The sequence below is a fragment of the Felis catus genome, chromosome D1 (assembly GCF_018350175.1).
Source record: "Felis catus isolate Fca126 chromosome D1, F.catus_Fca126_mat1.0, whole genome shotgun sequence".
Taxonomy (NCBI): Eukaryota; Metazoa; Chordata; class Mammalia; order Carnivora; family Felidae; genus Felis; species Felis catus.
In genome coordinates, this window is record NC_058377.1 from 102,048,856 (window position 1) to 102,071,937 (window position 23,082).

At 42.7% G+C, this 23,082-nt stretch overlaps 1 long non-coding RNA gene across 1 annotated transcript; it reads right to left on the reverse strand.

The window, feature by feature from the left end:
- Nucleotides 1-2,205: 2,205 nt before the first annotated feature.
- LOC109492146 lies at nt 2,206-22,856 on the reverse strand. Its single transcript, XR_002145907.2, has 2 exons — nt 22,425-22,856; nt 2,206-4,591 (listed from the first exon to the last, which is right to left on the reverse strand). It is a non-coding gene; the product is annotated as an uncharacterized LOC109492146 (long non-coding RNA).
- Nucleotides 22,857-23,082: the final 226 nt, after the last annotated feature.

Genomic DNA, 23,082 nt, shown 5'->3' on the forward strand with positions numbered 1-23,082 from the left:
AAATGATATAAAAAGAGGGAGGGGGACAAAATCATAAGAGACTCTAAATATGGAGAACAGAGGGATAATGGAGTGGTTGTGGGAGGGGGGATGGGCTAAATGGGTAAGGGGCACTAAGGAATCTACTCCTGAAGTCATTGTTGCACTATATTTTAACTAATTTGGATGTACATTTTAAAAAATAAATTAAGTAAATAAAAAAGTAACTAAAGTGAGTTGACTATTGAAGTATTTACCAGAAAATACCATTTGAAGAATATCTTCAGCTCTAAACAGAATATCACATTTGTATATACATAATTAATATTCTATTCAGTTATTAACACAAGTGCCTTAAAGATTTCCAATAGAAAGCATGCTATTTACTCTGTTCTAGTTATTGTGGATGTTAGATGTCCATTTCTTTAAAAAGTACCTGATGATTCATACTGGCCATTTCACACAATCTACCTATTTTGGTGAATTCCTAGCCCTTGAAAACACTTATTACTGTCATTTTTTTACTTAATTTTAATATAAGTCAGCTTTATTCCTTACCCAAGGGAAGGATACCTTGCAAACATTTTCTGGAATCCCTGCTCAGGCTGACCCAAAGAATAGAAGTTAATTCCAAACGGTTAAGTTGGAGAAGAAAGTTAATTCCAAGAGCAGTTGGTCATTCCTACCCATCAGCTCTCCCTGACCATGCCTCCCCTAACAGGATACCACCCATGGCCTTAAAATAGCCAAAATGTTACTTTCTGTACTCCTTGGTAGAGCTGATGTAACAGAATAGCACCAAACTGTAATTTATTATCTCACATTTCTGGAGGCTAGGTGCCTGAAATTAAGGTGCTGGCAAGGTTGTTTCTTTCTGAGGGCTGTGAGATAAAAGGTGCTGTTCCAGGCCTCTCTCCTTGGCTGGTAGATGGATGTCTTAACGTGCACATGGTGTTCTCTGGATCTATGCATCTGTCTCCAAATCTCCCCTTTATGTAAGGACAAGAATAATATGACATCATTTTAATTTAATTAAAATATCCCTGTAAAGACTTTCTCTCCAAATAAGGTCCCATTCTGAGGTAGTGACGTTTAGGACTTCGACACGTGAATTTTGAACAGGCACAATTCAACCCATAACAGCATTTATAGTAAAGGCCACTCAATTGTTCAGGACAGTAGGAATCTAGACCCAAACATCTAGACCCAGAACAAAACCAGATCAATCCTTTATTCCCTCTTCCTTTCTTAATAGATGAGTCTCTGGGTGGCAATTTGTACCTGAGTGCTAATAAATGCTCAGAAGTATGACTTAAGCATAAGGAAGAATATAAAAAGGTGAGAGATTATTATTTAAAAAACTCAATTTCAAGCTTAATTACAACCTCCAATAACACCAGACCTGAAATCAAAATTCCATGATAATAGCCAATAATGATGATAATTATAGCAACCATTTACTGAATAGTAACTATGTGTCTGGAATAGGTACTGTATATGCATGATTTTATCTAATCCTATCACTGTATGGGGTTGACACTTTTAATTAAATTTGATATGTAAGTAAAAAGCTTACCATATAAGCTGTCACATAGTGTATGTTTAATAACCAAAGCTTACATACGTGCCTAATGGATAAGGAAACTGAGCTTCAGAGATACCTAGAATTGCACTAATAGTGAAAGATGCAGGCTATATTTGGATCGAGGCATGTTAAATTTTACAGCCTGAGATCTTATCTACTAAACCATGCTGCAGCCCATTCCTACCCCCATGTCACAGAAGCCTAAAATTATATAAAACCCAAGACATCCGTTGCATCCTGAGTCACTGGAGCCTTTTACGCATGCCCCTATTTAGTCTACGGAGCTTGAAAATTACTATTTTAAGATCCAACTAGGACTTTAGAAATGTGATTTGTGAGCTCCCTCTTTCTCCAGGACCCCTTCCCCCAACACACACCCAGGTAGTACCAGAAACTTTATGAGCACCAGGAATGGTCCCAGCTGTGCTTCATGAACCCAGATGGCTGATAGCGTCCTGTTTCCCAGACCTAAGTGACCGGCTGGTGAAAGAAAGCCATCCCCGGCCATGGAGAATCCCAAGTAGTTTTCAAAACTGACTCTATTTCACGTTTTCTGGCTTCCAGCAGTCCTGGGGACCGCAGGCCCCAGCTCTGTGCTTGATCCACACAGATCAAGCACAGAGCTGAGCTCAAGAACTTACCTGAGCTCAAGAACTCAGAGTCAGCGTGTTCCTGGGGTCTTCAAAATCGGCCTATTTGGGGTTTCTTCAGGTTAAAAGAGCTGTCTCAGCAGAGCCTCTGCAGTCAGGAAGGTGAGAGTATAGTGTAGCCTTGCCCCTGCCACCATTGTCCCCTACTACTCTTGTTGTCAGTGGAGGGGACACTGTGGCCCAGCCCAGCAAAACGTGGAAAGTTTTCAGAGATGCATGTTCCTTAACTTGACATCAACTGGTGAATGTACCAGATTCCTCAATAAATGAAAGTGGGTTGATTGAGGAAGAGCCCTCTATTTGCTTAGTTTCTAAATCAATTGTTCTCTTTCAACTCACATTTGGGTTGCCATTTCCTTTCCTTAATTTCCGCATCAGAACTATATAGTGTCCAGAAATATGCAAAATACTTTTACATATGCCATTTTATCTGACATAACGACTCTGTGAATCCACTCTATGTCGTTAGCCCCTTTTATAGACACAGAAAACAATATCCAGGATGATTCAATGGCTTTCCAAATCCCTCAGCTAGGGAATCACAAATGAAGATGTATATTTATGGGTTTTTTTTTATTCTTCTGTTTTCTTTCCATTACAATCCATTTCATCTCCGATTCTCAACACTCCCTTTCAACTCTGGTGTCTCTTATTATATTACATAAATCTTACTTGATCAACTCAACTCAGTTTTCAATCTTGTTTGACATTCCTGAATCAATTTTCAGAAATTCATTTCTTAAACAAGTGGGATGCATGTTTGGTGTCATATTTTGAGCTGAGTGAGGGCATAAAAATGAGGGAGCCAGACATGGCATCTCCCTTCAGGCAGTTATAGTCTAGTATTACTGCCATAACCAGTCCAGAACTTAGCTTAAGATGCCAAGAGTGTTGAACCAATGAGGATATGGTTCAACCATATCCAAACACAGGGAACAAAGGGCCTTTAATAAGGAACTTAGAGTTTAATTCCTGAAAGTGTCCATCAGGAAGAGTCCTGAGTGCTTGGAGAGATGATTCTAGAGGCTAAAATGAACCATCTGCAAACAGGTCACCCGGCTAGCCGTCTGTCTGCAAGAGTTGAGTAAACTCATTATGAAAACATTTTTATCTTACCTTTTTACCATGTGAAGTTCTCAGACTGAGCCAGACATAAGAGCTTCTGGAGTCTATGTTTTCGTAACAACTATTCATAACAACAGGGAGAGCCAGAGTCAGTCTAACTAATGCAGCCAAATCACGGTCTACACTGGGGAAAGGCCCCGGGCCATTACTGTCTGGAGCTTTTGTCTCTAGTCCATAGCTCTAAATTTCACAGGGTCTCCATGTTTTCATTTGTAATCTGGGAGCTGTAATAACCTGTCAAAAATGTTTGTTAGGAAGATTCTTTGAGAAAATATAGTCAAATACCCTATGAAAACTCTCCTTATATAATCCCTCCTGGAGGCTCTGTTTTAAGATTTTCTTAAGCTCAAAAGAGCTACCATTTTTAGAGTGGTAAGTAAGTTTCTGCCATCTGGTTTGAAGAATGAAATTTGCCTTTGCAAGAGTCTATCATTCTTGGAGGGAGCTCGTCAGCATATTTAGCTTTGCAGATGTTAGGTGAGCATTCATTTTTTGTTTATTTGTTTTTCAGAGAAAGACCTGAATAAATCACTCTAGGTTATTGTCCAAGGATTGAACTGGCTTCAGTTTCATTTTGATACACAGACTCAAATAACAACATCCAGACTTAATTTCTTTGCATCATTTAGCTGTGCCTCCTTCCTGGGTTGTCCTCAGTCTCTAGCTGGTCTCCCTCCTGATAAAAAATGTCTATAGCAGCCACACATGATTGAAACCAGTGGTGGACAGAAGGCATTTCTTTCCAGGAATTACAGAAAATATCTCCTCAGAGCTTACTGGCTCAGCTTAGATTGTGTGCCCCTCTTTGAAACAATTGCAGAGGGGAGGGATAATCAGCTCATGCCGAAGACTCTGGAGGTGGAGCTAATCCTTCCCGACCACAAAACTAGTGGGAAGAATGGCCTGCCGGGGGAAATTTACTAAAATAAGAGAGATTAAACACTAGACCACAAGTGATAGATGTCCACTTAATTGGGGAAAGCGAGATTCCTATGCACATCATTTTAATACAACGTTGATTAAGATGGGCCAGGTAAAGGTGTGGGCAAAGGGCAGGGAGCAGAGAGAGCTTGATTCTGAGAAGGATCCAGGAATGTCACTTCGACTTGAGCACTGGTCTTGATTCTGCTACCAGCACAGTGGAAGCTGGTCTTATCTCATCTTCAGGCGACCCAGGTTCCAGCTGCTACTCCACGACCAGCCTGTCATGTCATATATACCAATGTAGTTCTCCTCCATACAGGTTCCTTGCCTACCAAATAAATAAATAAATAAATATGTGATCTTAAACTCTTAAGCCTCTCCAGTTCTAACTTTGTAGGATTCTTATGGTGGCATCCTCCTTTTCTGCCCTCAGGCGCCCAGATACCCATGCATCCCTTACACTGTGATGCTTCAGCTGGTCCTGCCCTCTCTGGGTTCTGCTCTGTCATCAACCGGCCTGACATCAACTGCTTTTCTGGGTAATGAAAGATACGGGATTGTTATTTGCATTTTGACAGAAGCCTTCTAAAACTTGTGCTTTAACATAACAGATTTATTACAAGAATGGAAATTTGAGTATTTTGTTTTTAATCAAGTGGGTGGGACATAGGGCCTTTCTGAAACCATCCATGAACTTGGCTGCCTTCACATACAGCTAGCAATAGAATAATTAGGAAAACCAGACTTGGGGAAGCCAAGATTTCAGACTTTGATATTTATATAATGTAGAGGGCAACAAACATATTAAAGAACTTTTTATACAAGCATTTGTAATTCCTCTTTGACATAGGAGCTTTGAGTTACCTCTAAGGTCATTTCCCTGAAGCAAGCATGGAGACCTTGTGAATTATGAGGTCGTGCTTTGACAGTGACACATTGTCTTGTGTGGCTCAGAGAGAACATGAAGGAATTGCCCTAAGGAGAGAACTGATGTCTCTGGTCAACAGCCCTCAAGAGCTGATGGCTCATTTGCCAACAGCCACATGAGTGAGCTTCAAAGAGGATCTTCCTCCATAGAGCCTTGAAATAAGATCACAGATCTGGCTAACACCAGTAAGACCCTGAGCCAGAAACCCTCAGCTAAGCCACATCTGGATTCTAGACTTGAAGAACTGATAGGATAATAACTGTCCTTTATTTTAAACCACTAAGTTTTGGGGTAATTTGTTATACAACAATAGAAAACTCATATAATAAAAGTAATCAAAGATGCCTTTCAGAATCTTGTATAAAAAAAAAAAAAAAAAAAAAAAAAAAAACCTTTTCCTTCTTGCCCTATATCTGTCTCTTACTCTACAAATCACTTCTGGACATTTGCCATGCTTTAAAAGTCCACTATTTTTCAGGCAATTGCTGGTCTAAACAATTTGATAATTTCCATGAAATGTGCTCTTTCCAAGAAATTGTATAGGTATCCATATCTCAGAAAGGTTTTTTTCTCATTAAAAAGGTAGTCCTGGGGCACCTGGGTGGCTTAGTTGGTTAAGCGTCCAACTTCGGCTCACGTCATGATCTCACAGTTCATGGGTTCGAACCCCATGTCAGGCTCTGTGCTGACAACTCAGAGCCTGGAGCCTGCTTCGGATTCTGTGTCTCCCTCTGTCTCTACTCCCCCGCTTGTTCGCTCTCTCTCTCTCTCTCTCTCTCTCTCTCTCTGTCTCTCTCTCTCTCTCTCAAAAACAAACAAGTGTTTAAAAATAAATTTTTTTAATAAAATTCATTTTTAAAATGTAGTCTCTGGGAAGTTGTGATAAAACACTTTTATATTTTAACATTTATATTTCTAACATATATATGTTTTGTATATTATATGTATAGCTCCCACAGGATTCTGTTTGCAGGCACCTTAGTTAAGATGAATTTGCATTTTATATTAAGAAGTCTGGACTATAAGAAGAGGAACAAAGTCCATTCAAATACCCTAAAACAGCTGGTGAGTGAAAGCTTATAAACCCCACTGACTCCCAAGAGATCATTTGGGGTCATCAGCTGACATTTTTAACAACCTTTTCACCTACTCATCATGTTCTTCCCAAGCCCCAGCATAACCATCACAAGTAAGTGGCTTCATTTACCAAAAAGCAGGGGTCCAGCCCTTAGGAAGAGTCCCCATGGTGACTCTTAACTTTGAAAGGTCACAGCTGCTGCTAGAAGAAGAGATATTATTGTCCCTGGGACATCATTGGGACTCTATTAATATTCCATCAAAGTCCTCTAAGGTTTCTCTCTGTGTCTGAATCCTTCATTGGTTTGGTGTTAGACATTATACAATTCACTTCATCCTTCGAATTCCAATGGACTTTTAGTCAAATCAACACAAACATTTTTTGTGCATCTGTTTGTTAGGGCAAGGGGAGTTGGGGTGAAGGGAAAGACAAAAACGACTAAAACCCAGAAGTTGTTGCTACAAGGTCAGAGACTGTACAGACCTGGATAAACAGGTTCAGCAGTAGTTTGACAATGACCTTGAGGGCACTGGAGTAGAAAGCTGAAGAACTAGAATGTTAACTTCAGCTGGGCCTCTAGACCCCACATGTGCGTGGGCAAGTGACTTCCTTCTCCAGGCCTCGGTTTTTTCACCTGTACAGGAAAGAATTTGGGCTGGATCAGGGATGCTGAAGTCGGAGTCTAGGATAGCCTCCCAAGATTCCCATCACCCAGCGTACACACTCTGTATAACACAGTCCTCGTGAATACAGGTGGGATCTATGTATGGAAGGGCTCTCGCTCCCATCAGTAAGTTATATTCTAAGGAAAAATATTTTTAAAGATGTAATTAAGGTCCCAAATTAGTTGATTTTTCAGTTAATCAAAAGGGGGATTATCTGACTTAATCTTTCTTGAAAAGAGAGACTGAGGGGCGCCTGGGTGGCTCAGTCAGTTAAGCGGCTGACTTCGGCTCAGGTCATGATCTCTCGGTCCGTGAGTTCGACCCCCACGTCGGGCTCTGTGCTGACAGCTCGGAGCCTGAAGCCTGTTTCAGATTCTGTGTCTCCCTCTCTCTGACTCTCCCCTGTTCATGCTCTGTCTCTCGCTGTCTCAAAAATAAATAAAACGTTAAAAAAAATTAAAAGTCTTTCTTGAAAGACTTTTCTTTCTTGAACATATTTTCCTGCACACCTGGAAGAACAGAGTTGCTGTGTAGTGAGCAAGACTGGCACACAGAGGATCTCTGTGGGTCCTTGAGAGCTGAGAGTGACCTCCCTCTGACAGCCTGCAAAAAAATGGGGACCTCAGTCCTGTGACTGCAAAGAAATGAATCTGGCCAACAACTACGTGAGTGTGAAAGAACACCTGAGCTCCAGGAAAGAACAGCCAACATTTTGATTGCAATTTTGTGGGACCTTGAGCAGAGGGCCCAGATAAGCCCAGCGTGCCCAGACTCCTAACCCACAGAAGCTGTGAGATAATAAATATATGTTGTTAGAAGCTGCCAATTTTGCATTAATCTGTTTCACAGTAAATGGAAAATGAGTATAGATTCTAAATGAGTTCCATCTCACCTGCTAATTCTAACAATTCATAATGTCTGCCTGGAGCACCATATTGGAAAGGATTCAAAATCCTTTTGTAGATTAAGCTACAGAAAGTGTCATAATTAATTAATAATACCTACCATGGGGGTTATTAGTTTGGACTCCTGTGATTGTAAGCAACAGAAAATATCACCTAAATTAGCTTAAGGAGGGAGAAGGAATTGTTAGATCTGGCATTTCTTCAGCAAATATTTACTGAACCCTACTGTATGAGATGTTCTAAGCACTGAAGTTACAAAAAAGATGAGTCCCTGACCTCAGAGCTCACATTTTAGAGGTCATGGGAACTAGAGACTTGGGTTCTTGAAAAGAGACTCCAAGCCCTCAATGGCAGCCCCATGGAGGAAATCACAGACTATTGGAGAACATTCCTCAGATCACATCAAAGCTGGAAGAGCCTGTACCTTTCCACCAAGTGCCCATCAGTTTCCCACAAGTAGCAAGGATCTAAGACCCAGGGTGCTCTCTCTGATAATCATGTGATATCATGGAAAGAGCACGGAACTTAAAGTCAGTGTCACCAGGATTCAAATCCTGGCTCTGCCACTAATTATGGGATCATCGATGAGGTACCATATTCTTTGGAGCCCCTCATCTATAAAAGTGGGGATAATGACACCCACCTACAAGTTCTTGTGTGATTGAGTGAGATAACAGGACACATGGCAATACCTAACAGACACCTAGTAATGAACGGGAATAACAGGTGGAGCCTGCACTGTGGCATGAACACGCACTGGCATATTGGACCAGGAGCCACAAGTCCTACACAGTCTACAGGCTGATGTAGATGATAGTTAGGACCCTGGAATTTGGACCAGACTCTCTTGGTTAGAATCCCAGCTCCACCATTTACTAGCTGTAAGGCGTATTTGAATTTCATAAGTTACATGAATTTCAAAGTTATTTGAACATTCCATGTCTCATTTTTGTCTCTCTGTAAAATCAAGATAATAATAGTCCCTAATTCATAGGGCTCTTGTGAGAGTAGAATGAGTTGAATAGATGTAAAACCCTCAGAACAATGTCTAACACGTTCATACTCAATAAATGTTAGCGATTATCGTTATTATTCATCCATCCAACACATATTTGTTGTTCCAAGAGCTATGTTAGGGGCTAGAATTGCATGAACGTATATGCTTTGCTCCTTGGAGGATCTCAGCACAAACAGATAAATAGATTCTTTTAATTACAAAATGAAATCATAATCACAGCAACAGAAGACTTGAAATACTGTGGGAGTCCAGAAGAGGGAGCCTAACATTGGAAGAAGGATAGAGTCTTCCCAAAGAAGGGAACATGGCAACTGTACCTTATTTTAATAAGCCATACAGACAGGAAAGCCAAAAAGAACGGGGGAGGGAGGCAAAGCCGCTGAAAAATTAAAAAGATCCCTACCTGAGAAACATCACGCTGAGGGAAAGAAAGTAAGAATGAGATTCCTAACGCTATACAATTGCTGAAATACCAAGACTTGCATACAAAATGACCACTTAAATTTTGCAAAATCACATACAAAAAATCAAAAATTCTCATGAAATATACTGAATGGGAGTGTCGAGAAGAAAATATAAACGCATAAATAACAATTTAAAGAGAAAGAAAACAAGATCATGAACACCCAACGGTGGTGATGCATCATCAGCTGGGCGTGGGAGTGGGGGAGCAAAATATGTGGAAATTTGCCAGCGAATATTGCATCTGAAATTCTGGAAGGGTCAGATCACTGTTGGTGAAACAAGGCATCACATCATTTGATCTGAATTCTCAAAGGTAAAGTTATGAGCAGTGCATACACATGCTCAGACACACAAGTTTAATTGTGAAGACGAACACAGGCCCACCTGGGCCATCAGGAAAGGATGCTTCAGGTCTGCACTAGCCTACCTGGCCCACTTATGAGTTATAAACTGGTGCTTGCCCTGGACAAACTCGGTAGTAACAGAGCACACAGGTCAGCAAGCAAGAGTGGAACCTGGATGTCGGCACCACGAATGCCCTCAGCAGGGCATCCTTGTGCAGAATGCAGCTGCACAACCCTCCTAGAAGGTCCTGCAGATCAAGCCTCCAGAAAAATCATGAGCAGCCCTAAACCACACACACTACAAAGAAGCAAAGGCACAGAAGGTGCAGATGGTGAGAGCGCCCCCTTCTGGCAGATCCATGAGCACTGAGCCTCGGAGTGGGAAAATTGCCAACATCAGCCTCCCACGTCAGAGCATTTCCTGCACTTGGGAAAGACTGTCTCTTGCAATGGGAGATAACATCCCGTCATCTTCAAATGAAATGTCTACGGTGTTGCTCTAGGAATTCCCATGACTTTTTTAACTTCAGATCATTTTCCCCCTGGCCAAGACAATGTAACCCATACTCTGCCTTTCTTTCTCTGGCCTAGGATCTTTATGGAGAAGCTACACCCGCATTCTAAACTGGAAATAATGGGTGGATGTTAACATGTGGCAAAGGGAGAAGACGTAATGCGAAGAAATGGAAGATGAGATACGGAGGGATTAAAGGAATAAGCAGCCTGAAGTGGTAAAGAACAAATCCTAATCAAAGTGGTTTCTTTACTTAATACAAAAGATTAAAAATCTGAAAAGGACTTTTACATCCATTTACATCATAAGTTAATGGGATCTTCACAACAGTCCTGAAGAATCAATATTAAAATCATGAGTAGTGCTGGAGGGGGAAGAAGGGACATCACGAAGGGCAGGATGGGAGGGATCAAATCTCAAGGTCGGGAGGCCATGGCTGGCTCCTTACCAGAGGAGAAAGCATTTTTAACTGTAGAAGGACATAGCAGGCACTCAGACACTGCTAATAGGGTTGTAGACTTTGCAGACAAATGGATCTGGATTCCAGCCAGCTAGAGATTTGGAAAGTCCATAGTCATTCTGAGCTAATTTTCTTATTTACAAAAGGGGATATAATAATACCCACATTATAGGGTTACTTGGAGGGATAAATGTTTACAAAGTGCCTATAACCATTCAATAAATAGAAGCTACTATTCATTCATGTACTCAATTAATATTACTGAATGCTTTTTTGAGTCAATCACTGATCCAAGCCCAGGGTACAATGTTTGGCAAGAAATAGACATAGTAATTGTCCTCATGAAACATACAGTCTTGTGGGTACACAGGCAACAATAGAATAATTGCCAAAATAGGTATTAATCATAAATTATTCTAAGTCACTCTATCCTACCACTTTTTCACTATGTCTCATGTCTCATGTCTCATGTCCTTCCTTCTTTAGCTTACCTTCCATGGTCAATCACCATTGCAATCTTCTGGGAACACACTTTCAACACCTTTGTCCCTCTCTTGCTTTGTCATATTCACTTGGTTAAAGCATAGCTCTAATCCAACCCGCTGAAACCTCTGCACTGTTACCCATTCAACTAACAGAAACACAGGCTACCATGTTGGCTGGTCCCACTCTATCCTCTCACCATCCCAAAGCCCCTGCTGCTATCTGGCAACCACACTGAGTGTCCTCAGTCCATCCCACTCTCTTAGCCAACTGTTTCATCCCATCTCTTCTCTCCTCCAACCTCTAACATGACTGCCCCATCCTTCCTCACAGCTAGAAAATCCAGTTATTTCACAGAAAATTAAAAAGAACTTCTGCAATTTTTCTTGACCAAATCTTACCCGCCTGCCTGATTCTCTGTCCATCTACTCCTACCATCCCTCCCACGCTCACGCTCCTATTTAAAGCTAACCTCTCTATTTGCACACCAAATCCCATCTCTTCTTGCCTAGTCATGAACATCGTTGTTGGCATTTTCTCCTTCCTCTTTTACAGCTTCAGCTTCCCCCTTTCTCCTGGACCATTCCCATCAGCATCCAAATGTGATGCTCTTTCTCCCAATATTAATATAACACACACACACCCAAAATCCTTACTGGTCCATCCCTTTTCTTCTCTTTACAGCAAAACTCACCAAAAGAGTTGTCTAAACTCACTGTGTCTAAATTTTTTCTTCCCATTCCCACTTAAATCTACTCCAAACAAGTTTTTGTCACAACTGCTTTTCTCAAGATCACCAGTAACTTCATGTGGCTAATTGCAATGCCCAATCCTCAGTCCTGAGCTTACCTCACCTTTCATTAGCACTTAACACAGTTGGTGATTCTCTTATACCTCAAACACTTTCTTCACTTGGCCTCCAGTTGCCTGGTTTTTCTCTGACCTCCCTAGCTGTTCAACCTGCTTCACTGGTTCCTCCATATGTCCTTGGCCGACTAAGTGAAAGAGAGTCCTAGGGATCAGTCCTTGAATCTCTATTTTTATCCATAGGCATTCGTAGCTTTAATACCATTTAATACCATCGATGCCCATGACTTCCAAACTCATATGTCTAACCCAGATCTCTCCCCCTTTTGAGTAATTATACTCAACAATTACTCTACACCTCTACTGGAGTATCTAATGGATATTTCAAATTTAACATAAATATTGCAAATCCCCAGATAGTCCCCCTAAAACCTGTTCCTCCTGCACCATTTCTGATCTCATTTAACAGTGGATCCATGTTTCCAGTTTCTCAGATAAAACACACTGGGGTCATCCTTAATTCTTATCTTTCCCCACATTCAGTATGTCAGAACATCCTCTCAGATACAGTCTCTTCTTTTGCCTATATCTTCAAGATATATCCTGAATTCTATTGCTTCCCACTATTTCCTCTGCTATGACCCTGATTTCAGCCAAGCTACAATCACCTCTCCTTCTGTATCTTTGTAATAATTGCCTAACTTATCTCCCTGCTTCTGTATGTATCCTCCTACAAGCTATTCCCCACACAGGAGCCAGAGGAGCATGCTAAAACAAGTCAGATCTTGTCTCCCTCTCTCTGCTTAAGACCCTCCAATGGGTCCTAAGCCAAGCTCCTTACCACATGCTCCAGGGCTACAAGGCTGACCCTATCACCTCTTTAACCCCAGCACCAACCACCCCATGTCCCTCACTCCATTCCAGCCATCCTGGCCTCTTGCAACTTTTCCAAAATGCCAAACTTGCCTCTGCTCCTGGATCCTCACCCTGGCTGTATTCCCTCTGCCTGCAATTCTCCCAGACATTGGTCGTCCTCGCTCCCTCACTTCCTCCAGGTCTTTACTCAAATGTTGGCTTCTCACTGAGGCTTGTCCTGTATACCTCACCTAAAATTCATCCTCATATACACACATTCCCTTACTCCTGTCCTCACCTTTTATTTTCCTCCTTCAGAGGAGGAAAATTACTATAATTTACTATGTATATTTGTTTTGAATCAAACTATGAGCTTGATGAAGACAGAGATTCTTGCCTGTTTCCCTTATTACCATCTATCTGGAGCCTAGAACAGTATTTAGTGCACAGTAACTTTGAAGGAAGGAATGAATGAATATGGAACCTGAGTTTCCAGTAACTTTAGTAATTTCTCCCAATTACAAATGTGACAACTAGTAAGTGTCACAGCTAGAACGCAAGCCTCTTCTCAGGACGCCCATGTTTTCAAGATGGGCATCTATCCTTCCCAAGCCAGGATAGAAAACTCTCCATCCCTGTTTGGAAGAGGCTGCCCAAGATTCCCATTCTTCCTGAATTCTCATAAAATATTTATAATCCTATGAAATAAGTTTTCCTGGTGCTCCTGCTAGGACTTATTATTCATCTTTAATTTAGTCGATCCAAACAGACAGAAGAAGAGTTGCTGCCCTATGAATAAAGAAGCACATAAACAGCTCCCTAAATTCCAAGTTGCAATTAACAATTCCAGGGAGCAAAGTGACTTTATATACACCAAGACAGCAATTAACCAACCCTGCTATAAGTACTACGCCCACAAAGAAGACCAGGCCTTATCTCAATTCACAAGGCCACCACGAAACGAAAATCCATTCGTGGAAACTGAACTTGATATAGCTCTCCCCTTCAGGGCACCATTATCTAGAAATTCAGTGTCCTGACTGGCCTGGGAATTTTGTATTAAGCTGATAGAATTTCCACATTTGCTGAGCACTAAACTGTATGCAAGGCAGTCTATTCTGTTGAGAGATGGGTATAAGATAAAAATTAAAAAATAATACCATTTTGAAATGTATTATGTGTTGAACTAAGAGCTTGGTAATCAGTATATCATTTAATCCTTGCAGCAACTCTGCAACATGGTATAATGTCCACATTATGACTAGGAGCTAAGTCAGCTCATCTTCCTACAGGCCATAGACAAATAAATACCACAGTGGAAATTCCAATCCAAGTCCCTCTGACTCCATGTGTCCTTACCTAGTATGCCACACCAGCTTTAGCTAAGATGGTTAAGAAGTTAAGAGTTAAGAAGTTAAGTTAAAATTCAGACTCACTCCTTGTTCCCAGAAGCTGAGATTTCCAACAGAAAAACATCTACCTCTGATTTTTTGTGTGTGCTGATCACTGGAATGATACCTGTCAGGGAAAACATGTATCCTCTATGCATAAGACATTTGAATTATGTTTGAATTATAGGAAAGGTTAAAAGACTGATATGAGGAAAAGGTAATCCCAAGGGGAAGAGACCTAACCTGAAAAAAGAGAAAATCTTGAATCAACTAAAGCAACGATCTTCATATGTACAAGATCAAAGGTACATACACATCCCCACTCTGCAGAAGAGATCAATAACTATACCCTAACAGGAGGACCCTCACACTAAACTCCCACACATGCCATCTGTTTGGAATTGTTAAAGGAATAAAGACAGCATCAGCCCCTAAAGTTCACTCCCTTTGACCTGAAGGCCTCCGTCTTTTTATCTTAAGATCTGAACTTCCAGATAGGCAATGGGTTAACAACTTGCATCTAAAAGCTAAAAGCCCCTAGGAAAATTACAATCTATAAATCACACCTCACTCTGTATTGATTTACTCCCTTGGCTTCCTTCTGACCCAGCTGAGAGCTAGCATCTGATGCACAGAGTATTGATGGGGAGGAAGGAGGGGGAAGGAAGAGGAAGAAGTAATTGTAGAACCTGAAATAGACCCCAAAGGGGCAGGTCTGAGTGAAGTCCTGAGGCTGAGATGTCTGTGAGAGCTTAGACACAGGAAAGGATGAGACCAATGCTAGGAAGAAGGAATCATTACAAGGCACCGAAACCCAATTCAAACCGGCCTAAGCAAATTAGGGAATCGACTGGATCATGTCTCAGGTCTAAACTGTGAAGTAGCTAAATGTGCAGGCTTTGGCACCACTTTGTCTGAGGTAAGATCTCTGCTCAAACCCTTACTCACCATAGGACCTTGAGCGTGTTAACCTAACTTCTCTGGGCCTTACTTCGCTCATGTGGGTGAGGCCACGATGATAAATTCATGCCTACTTCATTGATTCGTTGTGGGGATTGGGTAAATCAACACATGTGTTATGGGTTGAATTATGCCGCCCAAAAAAGATACACTGAAGGGCTCACCCTCAGTACCTGAGAATGTGACCTTATTTGGAAACAGGATCTTCGCAAATGTGATCGATTAAGATGAGGTCATACCGGAGTAGAGTGGGCCCTTTATCCAATGTGACTGCTATCCTTCTAGAAGGGGAGAAGGGACTCGGGGACACAGACACAGCAGGAGAGCACCATGGGTTCTTGGAGGCAGGATGTGCCACAGCTGCCAGACAAGGAACACCTGGAGCTACCAGAACCTGTAAGAGGCAAGGAAGGAATCTCTCCTTCAGGTCACAGGTCGCGCATCAGTCTGCTTGGGCTGCCGGAGTCAAATACCGTGGACTGGGCAGCTAGAACAACAGAAATTCGTTTTCTGGCAGATTGGAGGCTGGAAGTTCCAGATCAGGGTCCAGCAGGGTCAGTTTCTGGTGCGAGTTCTCTTCCTGGCTTGCAGGGGACCAACTTCTCACGTGGCAGAGAGAGAGCTAGAGACTCTCTTGTGTCTCTTCTTATAAGGACAGTAATACTATCAAACCAATGGCCAACTCTATGATCTTATTTACCCATAACTACTTCCCTATATGCCCTTTCTCCTGAGGGTTAAAGATTCAACATATAAATTGGGGGTGGGGGCCTAATTCAGCCTGTAGCCAAGAGCATGGCCCTGCCAACACCTTGAATCTGACTCTTCAGTCTCCAGAACTATGAGACAACACATTCGTGTTGTTTTCAACCGCCCAGTTCATAGCGCTGGGTTATGGCAGCCTGAGAAAATGTTGACAACTTGTGAAATGCTGACACCAGTGCCTGGTACCTAGTATCTAAGACATGTCAGCTGTTATTATTACAACTCAGATGCTATTCAATCCAGGTCCTTAACCAATGTCATCAGGAACTTCTTTCTCTTCATCTCTCAGCTTTGCTTTCCTCTGGACTCAGCCTCAAGAGCCCTCATGTCGACTCACCCTCCTGGCGCTCCCTGAGCATTCCAGTCTTCTAAGCCACCAGCCTAGGGGCTTGGCAAAGAGACACGCCTCTTCTGAGTCATTCTGGCAAAAGCCCTGGGATGGAATCTATTGGCCTGGAGGCGGTCACATGCCCATCCCTGAGCCAATCACGGTAGCCAGGGGGTGCGGTGCTTTGGCCAGACTTACCCACCCTGCAGCCGTGGCTGGAGTCAGCTCCCCTTGAACCGCGTGGATCCTGAATGGAGACAGTGGTTTGGAAATGGAGACTCAGGCTGCTAGCGTCAGAAGTGGTACCGGAACGTGGAGGAGGCAGAAACGACGGATAATCATCGCGTGGGATTGATTTCAGCAACCTCAAGTTTATCAACATCCTTGAAGTTTTCATTCTGTTCGCGGTACTATACTAGTAAGAATTACTGGCGATGAACCACGGAAACAAGGGTTCATTAACTTAAACAGAAATGAATTTTCTGGGGTCTCTGCTAGTTCAGAAAGCTGGAGAATGAGCCTTGCACCCGAGTGAGCAATGCTAACCCCGGCCAAGGGCTTCTGTGTGTTCCTCCAGACAGAGGCCAAGGAGCTTGGATGTCTTGTCCCTCTTCTGGCTTCTGTGCAAGAGGTGGGACCCTTCCACCGACCCCCTTAGGATTCCCTCCACCAACCGAACGAGTAGACCGTCTGGATGTTGAGCTGACAAAGAAAACGGTTCACCAGTTTCCTGCTCAATGGCAGCACGGGAGGAGTCATGACTCAAACAAGGCCCTGGAGTCTTCCAGAACCCGCGATCCAGGTGGGAAGGGACTGCTTCAGAACCAACCCACACCCAGGTCAGAGGGCAGGGCCAAGCCCACCCAGCGAGATACTTTGCGGGAACCAGAGAAAGTTCCACTGGAGAAGTGGCAGTGAGGCAACGAGGTGAATTTCGACGGGAGCCCAAGTGCAGGAGTCGGGGTAGAAAAAGAGGGTTCGGGAAGAAGCAACGGCAGGAGTAAAGACCTGGACAAAAGTAAAATCAGGCAAATGGAACAGGGGAGCCTTTCTTGGTTCAGGAAATTTGTTTTGTAGCAGCATCTCAGTGCCTCAAAGATGGTCTTTCAAAACAGCTGTTCCCCAACAACTACTTAGGGCTTGAAATCAAGGAAAACATTCCCACGCCAATTCCGCACTCAAAATAGAAGCTGAAGAGACACAGAAATCCGAGGCCACTATGACAGCCTGAGTCGAAGCTTTTTATGGAACAAAGCGCTCCGTGGGCCCCGAAGGCCTCCCTCCTCCTCCTCACAACACTGTGAGGTTGTTCCCCTGAGCACCCACTGTCACTTGTCCCCCTGAGCACCCACTGCCACTTGTTCCCCTGAGCGCCTTCCGTCAAGGCGGCCTGGAGGGAGCAAGGGCGAGCAGCCGTCTGGGGCCAGTGCCAGCCTCCAGTTCCTCTGCACCCCTGCCAGCGTGCTCTTCCCAGGAAGGATGCGGTCCCCAAATAATGAAAGTCGTCTCCGGCTTTTACTGAGCGCTTGCTGGGGCTGGAGCTGTGCCAAGAGCCTCGCTCACGTGACAGCCTCTTTGGAAGGTGCTGCTCTCATCCCCATTTTACAGAGAAGGAAACTGAGGCGGAGAGCTATGGAGTCATGTGCCCACGATCACTTGGAGAGGCCTGTCATCCTGCCTCACACCGCACCGGAGAATGCTAACTGAAATCTCTGCGGCATGGGACACTTGTCAAGGGCTGAGGGAGGGGAGGGGCCCGGCAGGGGGAGGGGCGAGCTGAAGGTTGACTACTTGCAAGGTGCCAGATTCTGGGCTGAGTACTCTACACAGTGTAGAAAATACAAGCAAAACCTATGTAGTAGATATACTACAATGTGAATGATTTAATGCCACGGAACCGTGCATTTATATATGGTTAAGATGGTACATTCTATGTTATACATATTTTACCACGACAAAAACATCTATCCGGTAGTATTATGTGGCAGGTTGTGCTCTGCCCGGGAGCCAGCAGCCCTGGGAGGCAGGCGGCATTTCCCATCCCCAGGGGACAATGAAGAAGTGGAAATTCCCAGAGGTTCCCAGAAGAAAGGAGGAGTCCCCTTGGTCAGGGTCCCCCAGCTGGGGCCTGCTTGCAGTTCCATTACAGTCTGCTGTAGATAGTGGTATTAGCAGTGATATTGCGAGTTCTGTTAGTGTTAATTAGTATCATTCATTACTGATAGCATTATTAGAAGAGATATTAGTCCTAATGCTCTCAGTACTCACTACAGTGCCCCCCCTGAACCGCTGCCTGGCTTCTCATGGTTTCAGTTATCCGTGGTCAGCCACGATCGTGCAATAGATGATCCCTCTGACACATCATCCAAAGGTCAGTAGTACCTAACGCTGGGTCAGAACGTCTACACCAGTCGCCTCCCTTCATCTCATCATGTAGGCATTTTATCATCCAATATCATCGCAAGAAGAAGGATGAGTACTGTAAAAGGAAGATATTTTTAGAGACCCTATTCTCATAGCAATATGCAGATGTTATTTTAATTGTGTTATTTTATTATTTGATTACTGTTCATCTCTTACTGTGCCTTGTTTACAAATCAAACCTTATCATACATGAGTATGTGCAGGAAAAACAGAGTATATATAGGATGAAGTATTATCTGAGGTCTCAGGCATCCAGTGGACATCCTAGAACGTATCCCCTGCTGATAAGGGGGGACTGCTGCGCTTAGCATAGATTTAGAAGCAGCCAGTGTGGTTTTGAGTCACAACTGTACCATCTATTAGCTGTGTGATCATGGGCAAGTTAGTTGACTTCTCTGTGCCTGCCTGCTCATTCTTAAAAGAGGGGTAATAAGAGTGCCTCTTTCACAGGATCGTCCTGTGGACTGAAATGAGATAATTGGTCAAAAGTGCTTACAGCAGTGCCTGTAAAGCAGGCATGAAATAAAATATGCTACTACTAAGTTCTGCCGGAGGGAAATTATCGCAAGGGGCTGTGCAACTGGCCTGAGGCCACATAACTAATAAAAGAGGAGAGTCTCATGCCTTTTCTGGCCACAGTGGAAGAAGGAGGATGTTCACGGGGACAACATGGTACTTCTCGCAGCCCTCAGATGACCATGACAGAGGGATTTCTGGAAGAGATCTTAGATCAATGAAGGAAGGCTCAGATATCTTGCTGAGTAAGGAGCTCTCTGATAAATCTATAAAATTTAAAGCTACATAGACAGTCTGTCCACAAAATGCATACACGGGAAAGACGAAAACCTACAGCCAAGTTCCCAGGATTCTCAGATCCCTGAAGTTCACCCCCCACCCAGGGGAGCCCTGTGATAAGAACTCCTATCCTGGATGACCCAGCCCAAACCCCACACCCGTTTTGATTTAGAAAGAAATCTACCAGACAGGGTAGGGCAGCAGTTCTCACTTCTGTTTGTGATTCATTAAGTCCGTTGTGCCATACAAGAATGTAACTTCATAACAGCCTTCCGGAGAGATTAGGATTCAGGGAGACACCCTATTTTGAGAATCAGGGGTTTATAGGACTCGCCCAAGGTCACTCAGGTAAAATGAGATCAGTGCGGGACTGGCCCTGAGAAATGACCCCACCTAAGGGGTCCTGACCCCATCCCATGGTCTCTCCACCTTCACACAGCCTAAAGATACTTTCAAATGAATTAAACTTTGAAAACTTTTCAAAACAGCTCTGCAAAGAAAAAAATTCTGCACAGAAAAAGAAAACTAGAAGGGAATCCACCAAGCTCTTAGTAGTGGGAGCTCTGAGAAAACGGGATGTAACCTTTTTGTTCCCTTTTACTTACTTTTAAATATTCTTCCAACTTTTGTACAATAAATATGTATTCCATATGAGATCTTTGAAAGTATATCTTCATTCAATATGTATATGTTCATATTTTGGTTTCCTGGGCAAATATTTCATTTAGAATATTAACCCACTTAATTTATCCTTTCTTTTTACTTTTAAAAAATGAGGGATGGGTTGGGGAACTGAAATGAATTTACTTGAAAGTGAAGTATAACAAAGGTGGGATGGAAAACTCTAGGATTTGATTAGCAACTCCGTGAAGAAGTGCAGACGCAGACCTACAATTTTTAGACTTCTGTATTGAACTTGAAGAGAAAAAGAAATTAATAGTGCAGCCTTGGATGATTTAATAAAGCATGTGTTTTCAGATCTTTGGTGCTTTTATCAGAATGCCATTAAGAAGAAGAAGGTCAGGAAGACAGAAAAATGCCTGCATCCTGGGAGTGTGATAACAAAAGAATAATGAGCGAGCCCTACATCTGTCTAGCACTTACCAGTCCTCAAAGCCCATTTGTAATAATTAGCAATTGGAAAGAACCCAAATGGCCAACAATAGGGGAATGGCTAAATAAACAGTGGTCGATTAACTCAGATGGAATACTTCATAAAGAGAGACAATGGTGAACTCCCAGACTCCACTGATTCTGGAAATGTCTGTGTGACCTCATGTTACCTAAGAAAAAAATGAAACACAAAGTGGTGCCTTGGGACTCCAACAAGGCATTTTCAAAACCAATCACATTAGCTTCTCAGGCAAGATGGAGAGATGAGGGCTTCATTGTTAGAAAAAAGAACGAATGTCCGATTCCAGCTCCCTCAGAAACTAGCTGAGTAGCCAGAGAGAGCTTAAAGGCAATCCCCTATTTGTGTAGATAATGCATTTCTGTCTCTAAAGTTTTTCAAAAGGCTGAGTTGGTAAATTAGCTTGCATGTCATGAAGAGAATTCTTTTCCCAAAGATGAAAAAAATATGTAAAATCTCTAATACGTCAAGCCTTCTTAAGATGATCTCTCTGGCTTTATTTCTAGCAATTCATATCATCTTTAATCCCACTCTTGTTTTCAGCTGAACCTGATATCTGAAGGCTTAAGTCAAGAGTTCACTTTTTTTGGCATCCCCAACCAATTTCATTTTAGTGTCAGTTTGCATTGAGTATTAAATACTAAGTCTATTGTCAACAGCATTAGAACCTAATTTTTTTCAAGGTTCCACACAAACCAGCAAACCATGAGTCAGGCATGAGGGTCTTGGCCTTGTTCTATCTGACATTTTTGTCTCTGAGATTCAGCAAAGAACAAATTCAAATAATGTAAGAACTTTTAGTACAATGCCTGACACATAATTTGTCCTCGGTAGATGGTTACTAAATTTTATTTTGGATGATAGTTTGAAGATTAATGGCAAATAATGGTGCAGACAGAATACTATTTTAAAAATAGAACAGTGTTAGCCTAGAAGAAGGTCCCTGCTAACACACACCAGGGCTCCTGGCTTTGCTCACCGTAAGATTTTTATCCCTGCATCAAGCGGTGATATAAAGGTCAGACCATCAAATCTGTGAATGGCGAAAAGCCAAGAAGGGGAGCAAATGTCTTGGCTGATGGGACAAAAATCTAGAATAATTTTGCCAAGTTCTAAGGTATGGTTTATACATACCAAGATGAAAATTGATGAGGGCAATGGAAGACCTTTCACTTACATTCAAAAAGACTAATTGCCCAAAAACAGGTTGGAGAAAAAATAACTTAACTCTGGCATGTGCAGAAAAGGTTTAGGGACTCTGGCTAGCAAGAAGTCCGTTGTGATGGGGCGCCTGGGTGGCACAGTCAGTTAAGCGTCCGACTTCAGCCAGGTCACGATCTCGCGGTCCGTGAGTTCGAGCCCCGCGTCGGGCTCTAGGCTGATGGCTCAGAGCCTGGAGCCTGTTTCCGATTCTGTCTCCCTCTCTCTCTGCCCCTCCCCCGTTCATGCTCTGTCTCTCTCTGTCCCAAAAATAAATAAACGTTGAAAAAAAAATTAAAAAAAAAAAAAGAAGTCCGTTGTGAGTCAGTTACAATCTGACTCCACAGAAAGCTAATACCTACTTAGGATGAGGGGCAAGGATGCTTTGAGAGCTTTGAGGTTGGCTCTCTTAAACTTACTGTAGGGGTGCCTGAGTTAAGCATCTGACTCTTGACTTCAGCTCAGGTCATAATCTCACAGTTCATGAGATCAAGCCCCATGGTGGGCTCTGTGCTGAGTGTGGACCCTGCTTAGGATTCTCTCTCCCTCTCTCTCTCTGCCCCTCCCCTGCTTGTGCATGCACACACACGCTCTCTCTCAAAATAAATAAGTAGATAGATAGATAGATATTTTTTAAAACTTACTTTAAAAAGGAAGTAAGCAGGATAAGATTTGTGTTTGGAAGAGAGTGACCAGAGCAATCAACGAGAGGACTCATGGCTTCATCATCTGCAGAATATCTGAAGTACCTGGTCAAAAGAAAATGTTCTGGGGGATATAACAGCTTACTTCAAATGCTACCGGCTGTAGATGAAGAATTAATATTTACCGTGTGGCCCATCAGGGTAGGATCAAATGTGAAGTGAGAAGGCTCAACCAATCAGGACTTTCCAGAAATGAATCACATTGGAAGTCTGCCTTTAATGGAGGTGTTTGAACACAGACAGGAGAACTGCCAGCTGGAAAGGAGTAGGAATTCCAGAAGCATACAGTGATAAGGAGGCAGGTGCCCTTAAAAAAACAACCTCTAACTTTGTTCCCTGTTCTGATCTTGTGTCTGTGACCATTTGAATTTAAGTATGCAGAAATAAGTGTGCGCAAGGCTAAAATTGGAAGTAAATACAGAAAGATGTGAACAACTGACAGTGTAATGTGCATTAGGTTCCTTCTTCATTTATCCACACGCCCTTCCTCATACCATGTAAGAAGTGTGTATGTGTATGTGATGTGTGTGTGTGTGCATGCAAATAATAACCTAGACCAAAATATATATAAATTAGAGAAGGCCAGTTCTGAGAGCAA